Source organism: Salvia splendens, unplaced genomic scaffold (genome assembly GCF_004379255.2).
Source record: "Salvia splendens isolate huo1 unplaced genomic scaffold, SspV2 ctg767, whole genome shotgun sequence".
In the NCBI taxonomy this organism is placed as follows: Eukaryota; Viridiplantae; Streptophyta; class Magnoliopsida; order Lamiales; family Lamiaceae; genus Salvia; species Salvia splendens.
This window is the reverse complement of record NW_024599441.1, coordinates 1-6,198: the sequence shown is the minus strand read 5'-3', so window position 1 is coordinate 6,198 and position 6,198 is coordinate 1. Positions and strand designations below refer to the sequence as shown.

Here is a 6,198-nt window from a genome sequence, read left to right as displayed (position 1 = left end):
AATAGTAATTTAAGGAACGGTTAAGGAACGGTTAAGGAACGGTTAAGGAACGGAGGGTTGCAGGTTCCGTTCCTTAGTTAAGGAATGGAGTAAAAAAGTACAGTGGGGCCCTCAAATAGTGGTTTAAGGAACGGTATAGGAACGGTATAGGAACAGCGTTGTGGATGGCCTTATTTTCTTCGTATGATTTTTGATAATAATTATGCCTACTTTATCAACAAAATTAACCTTGAATGAAAAACACTAGGATAAATATATTTTACTAAATGCTTATATCAATATCACAATCTTTAGTTAGAAAGAAGGTCGGGTTCTTTTTTAAATATGAGTTTCATTATATAAAAACAATTTTTTTAAATAAAGAATCGATTTTCATAATTATTTTAGAAAAATCATAGTACTACTATCAATTCACCATGTCCATATTATAGCAGGCGTTATTCTTCCCACAAAATCGAACCAAGATTGGCAAAAATCTAAGCATGGAGCAATCAATAATTGCAAAGATGGTTGTTAAATCCAGAAGCATTTCACATTTACTACTAACATTTACCAGTAATAATTAGGAAAACACTTAACCAACTACACTTGATCGCGGCTATCCTATAACTGTGACTACAAACACGCCCATGCTTCTAAGAGGGGGAAAAAGAGGTGAAAGATTGAAGCTTGAAAATTGAAAATTGCAGAATGAAGAAAATGCGATTGAGGAAGGAAATGCGGAATTGGGGAAGCACAAGAGGAGGGAGACGAGAGAATCGGGAGAGGAGAGAGCCACGTGTCGAGGCGGGAGTGGAGGAGGGGATGGGGGCTCGGTTCCCACAGCATTACATGATGCCAGTTTGTGTGTAACCTCCAAGTCCTATGACCCCGGCGAATCATAATTTGTATTCCTCTTTCTCTCTCTACATCGCCCTCTCTCTCTCTCTCTATCTACTTTTATTTCTGCCCCTCTTTCTCTCTCTCCCCCTTAATCTCGTTTCTCATATACCCTACCCCCTTTTCTGCTTCACTCCACCGCACCCGCAATTCCCATCACTTGTTATTCGTGAAGGGGTAGGAAAGATTTGGTTTTTATTTGTTTCTGGGAGTTTTTGATCCACGCCTCAGATTAGGTGAGTGCTTGTTTCTTTCTGGTATACTGCTTTTTTCGAGTATTTCAACCGCAATCTCAGCTCAATATTGTTTCTTTGCAGCATATGATTTCTTGCAATATTGGCTTTTGCATGTCATTGATTGATTTCTAGCTACGATCAATTTCAGTGTGTAGGTGATTCTTGATTAGACAATGAGGGATATGGTTTCTGCATTTAGGTTATACTTCATTAGTGTGGGAAGGGGCTTTTTTAATCTGACTTAAATGAAATGCATTGTTGAATATGTGGATCCTGGTCCTAGATTACCTCATCTATTGTTTATTCTCTTCAGGGTTGAACAAATTTAAAGTCTTTTTGTTGATATGTTATGATGAATTTTGGATTGCATGAAAAGTTTCATGCTTTATAGTTCCCTATATAGACCTATTCAATTGTTGGAATATTTTGTAAGTGAATGAACTTTGTGCTGTTGTAAAAGTAGAAGAGCCCAGTTGTGTTTTTAGGTTTAAGCATGCCGAGTCAATGCTTTCGATCAATGTCCAACAACTATGTTGTTACGCTGCAGGTCATAAATGTATTGGCAATGAAGGAAAATGGTTCAGAGAATAGTACCATGCTTAATAGAAACTGGGTGTTGAAACGCAAGCGTAGGAAGCTTCCATCCGGTACAGTTAAGTCTCATGACAGTGAGAAAGTCTTCAGACCTGTAAGATTCTCATCCACTACTAGATTAAAGAATGGCCAAGAAGAGAGCGATAATCTAGAGCAGAATTCTGGAAGAGAAAAGGCAACGATGGGGTTAGTGGAATTTTCATTTCCTTTTTAACTTCTTTATACATGTTGTTTCCATGAGCAACCCAGGGAACATGATTTGAAGTTATGGAGATAAGAATGTTCTCTATTAGATGCAAAAATGTTTTCTTGGCACAGCTGAATTTATCTCTTAGACAAAAAGGAATTTTATTTTTTATTGAATTTAATGCACTTATAAAATAACTGTTTTACTACGTTTTTTTGCATTAATGTTTCAGAGATTTATTGCGTGCAAATCTTTATGATATTACCCCAATCTGAATAGTACAGCTGTATGAAAATATTGGACTAGATGTCATGCATCTTTGTTTTTATCGTACAGTATTATTACGAGTGCGTGGTCTGCGAACTTGGTGGAAAGTTGCTATGTTGTGATAGCTGTCCCCGTACATATCATCTTGAATGTTTAGACCCTGCTTTGAAGGTATGTTATTGAATAGCATATTTCCAAAGATTTTTAAACTTTTATTTCTTTTTGCTTCATTTACTACTTTGAATTCTGTAGCGCATTCCAACCGGTAAATGGGAATGCCCAACCTGCGTTCAGCAACATTCTTGTGTGGAGAGCATGAATAATCTGGATCCTGTTTCAAAACGTGCACGGACAAAAATCAGTATTCGTAGATCAAAGACTGAAGCTGAATCATCTGCAACTGACAAGGTAACCGAGACATTTGTTGCTCCAACTCTTCGGAAGAAACGGAATTCAGATAAAGGAAAATCTCCTGCATCACTTCGTAGCCAAACAACTGAGAAATTGGATTCTCCCTCCAATGACTTATGCCATAACGAACAGTTAAATCCAGCTCAAGATGGCTTTGTGGATGCTAGTTCATCTCATGATGTTAATGAAAAAGAGCAAGTTTCTCATGCACTTGTACAAGCGGTGAACACGAAGGCTTCCGTTAAGGGATCATCGTCGAAGAAAAAGAAGTCCAAAATGAATGTAGAATCTACTGATTTAAATCCTGAGGCATCTCCTGAAAATATTTCACCCCGAAGGAAACCTGTTCTTGCACTGGAAGCTGCTAGCCCAGCAACCAGAAAGAGAAAGCGAAAATCGTATTCTTACAATACTGAAAAGAGGCTTAAAATGATTAAGGGAAAATGTGGTTCCAAACCTTCTAAAAAAGGACTGGTCAAAGTCGGTGTTCAACGTTCAGGCACTTCAAAATCAAAGGGAAAATTTAAGATAGCTGGTGAAGATACTTCCTCAACTAATCAGGATATTAGGGCAGCCACGGCTGGTGTTCTTCCGAAGGATGAGGTCTTTTGCTTTCTTATATCATGATTCACTCTCACTAAAAATGTAGATACGCATTGGGCATCCTTAATTCTTTATGATATTTCATGCTGAAACCAGTACTTTTATATAAGTACAAACCCATATTGAAAGCCTTCTTGTTTTTGTACATGGCTTGAAGAATAAATGAAAAACCATGGGACTTAGAGTTCTCTTCTTAATACTCTCATCCCAAGCATCTATATTAAAATTTGAAATCCACCTTAAATGTAGGATGGTAGTGGATAATCCCATGTTGTGTTTTCTCCTTATTATATCTATTAAAATAATGTCAAATGCTTGCAAATTAATTATACTGATGATACATATCAATTAGTTGTTGAAAAGACAAAATATTCTGATTTGAGAAAACTGAGGTTATGCCTAATATGGTTGTTTTAGTTACCATAAAAAGCAAGGTCAAAAGATAACAATTAAATTTGGGTTGGGAGTCTGATTATTAGCAGTAAGCGTCCTTAGCGACAGACTTCCATTTTGAGCTGAATCTTTCTGTTAAAAATGCATCAAAATCAAGCATCGTGCGGAAACAGTATGATTTGTGCGAAATTTCCTAAGTTCGTTGCATATAAGGGTTTATTCACAAAAGTCGTTTCCCCTCTGCATTTTACCTAGCCGTCAACTCGGTGTTGTTCCTACAGTCAATGTGTCTCTAAATGTTATGATGCATCTTGTTGTTGTGGATGCAAATGTTTTCCTTTTTTAATTCACCCACAAGTATTAATATATATATTCTGCATGCTTTTTCGGGTTCATCAAATGATATGATTCTTTCAATGCAGGACGTCACTGAAGAAGCAGCTCACGATTCACTTGAATCACAAGATGCTGTAAAAATCAACATTGAACCAGAAACTGCTACTGGAGTACATCAGGTTTAAAGGATGAGAGTCATGAGTCTTGTAGCAAAAGAGTTTGATATTTCTTAGATGCCTGTTTTATTCTTATACTAGTCCAACTATAACAGTGACTGACATTTTATCTTCAATTTTCTTATTATTTTATAATACCAGGTTGATCGTGTTGTTGGCTGTCGAGTTCGTGGAAATAACACTGATTCTGGTTGTAATGTGGTGGTCAATACTTCAGATTCTTTGGTTGCAGAAGATGTGAATAAATCAGAAGTAAATTTCAGCTGCCAAAGGCCTTTGACGGAGGAAACATAGCTGAGGATCTTCATGATGCTGCTAATTGTTCTGATGAAGGGAGGAAGGCAGAAAATGGTTCGAATAAAGATAAGCTACAAGTATACAAAAGGTCAGCAACCAAAGAATGTAAAGGAAAAAATTGGAGTCAGTGAGCGGAGAAATTGAAGGTTCTGATTCCTTGTACCGGAAAACAAAAGTCAAGATGACAATATCTCATGCACCAATGCAGCAGAAACTTCCAAGAAGGTTCCAGAAGGTGAGAAGACTGATATGGTGTTGGACACATGTCCAGGTAATGATGATCAGAATGACAGCCAAAATCCTGGGATTTCAAAGAATTGTCAGACTGATGATGCCGCTGATGATAATGGTAGCAAAAAAGAGGTTGGAAAGGACATGAGAAAGAACTACGCTCTGAAAAGGAAACTTGTAGACTCTTGTTCAGCTGTCTCATATGAGTTTCTGGTCAAGTGGGTTGGCAAATCTCATGTCCATGACACTTGGATTCCTGAATCTGAACTGAAAGTTCTAGCTAAGCGGAAGCTGGAGAATTACAAGGCAAAGTATGGAACAGCTATGATGAACCTATGCAAGGAGCAATGGAAGACACCACAGCGAGTAATTGCAACAAGGGCCTCGGCAGATGGTGTAACTGAAGCATTTGTAAAGTGGACATGTCTTCCTTATGATGAATGCACTTGGGAAAGAATGGATGACCCCATTTTTGCAAAGTCAAGTCACTTGATTGACTTGTTCTTCAGGTTTGAAAAGAAAACATTGGAGAATGATGCTACACCGCTTGACTTAAAGCGAAGGAAGGGTGATCTACAAATTAATGAGGTCATTAATCTCACTGAACAGCCTAAAGAGTTGGCTGGAGGTTCTTTATTTCCACATCAGCTGGAAGCACTAAATTGGCTTCGCAAAAGCTGGCATAAATCCAGAAATGTGATACTAGCTGACGAAATGGGCTTGGGAAGACTGTGTCAGCCTGTGCTTTCCTATCATCATTGTATTTTGAGTTTAACGCTACACTTCCTTGTTTGGTCTTGGTTCCTTTGTCTACAATGCCCAATTGGATGTCAGAATTTGCTCTCTGGGCGCCTGAGCTCAATGTTGTGGAATATCATGGTAACACAAAGGCAAGAGCCATAATACGCCAATATGAATGCCATGCTCGTAATCCTGCTGGATCAAATGAGAAGTCTTCTGCATTCAAATTCAATGTTCTTTTGACTACTTATGAAATGGTTCTATGTGATTCCTCTTATCTACGTGGAGTTCCTTGGGAAGTTCTTGTGGTTGATGAGGGTCACCGGCTGAAAAATTCTAGCAGTAAGTTGTTTGGCTTGCTGAATATGTTTTCCTTCCAGCATCGAGTATTGTTGACTGGTACTCCGCTTCAGAACAACATTGGAGAGATGTACAATCTGCTAAACTTTTTGCAGCAAGATGCATTTCCTTCGCTTGCTTTATTTGAGGAGAGATTCAATGATCTAACAACTGCAGAAAAAGTGGAGGAATTGAAGAAACTTGTTGCTCCTCATATGCTGCGGAGACTGAAAAAGGATGCTATGCAGAATATTCCCCCCAAGATAGAACGAGTGGTTCCTGTTGAGTTGTCATCTATTCAGCAGAATATTATCGCGCTATGCTTACAAAGAACTACCAGATATTACGTAACATAGGAAAAGGCGCTCCTCAGCAATCAATGCTGAATATTGTAATGCAGTTAAGGAAGGTATGCAATCATCCTTATCTCATGCCAGGCACTGAGGCTCTAATCCGGATCAGTGAATTTCTTCATGAAATGAGAATAAAAGCATCTGCTAAGCTGACT

General features: G+C 38.2%; 1 pseudogene; it reads left to right on the top strand.

The window, feature by feature from the left end:
- The first annotated feature begins 997 nt into the window (after positions 1–997).
- LOC121791286 lies at positions 998–6,195 on the top strand (annotated as a pseudogene).
- Positions 6,196–6,198: the final 3 nt, after the last annotated feature.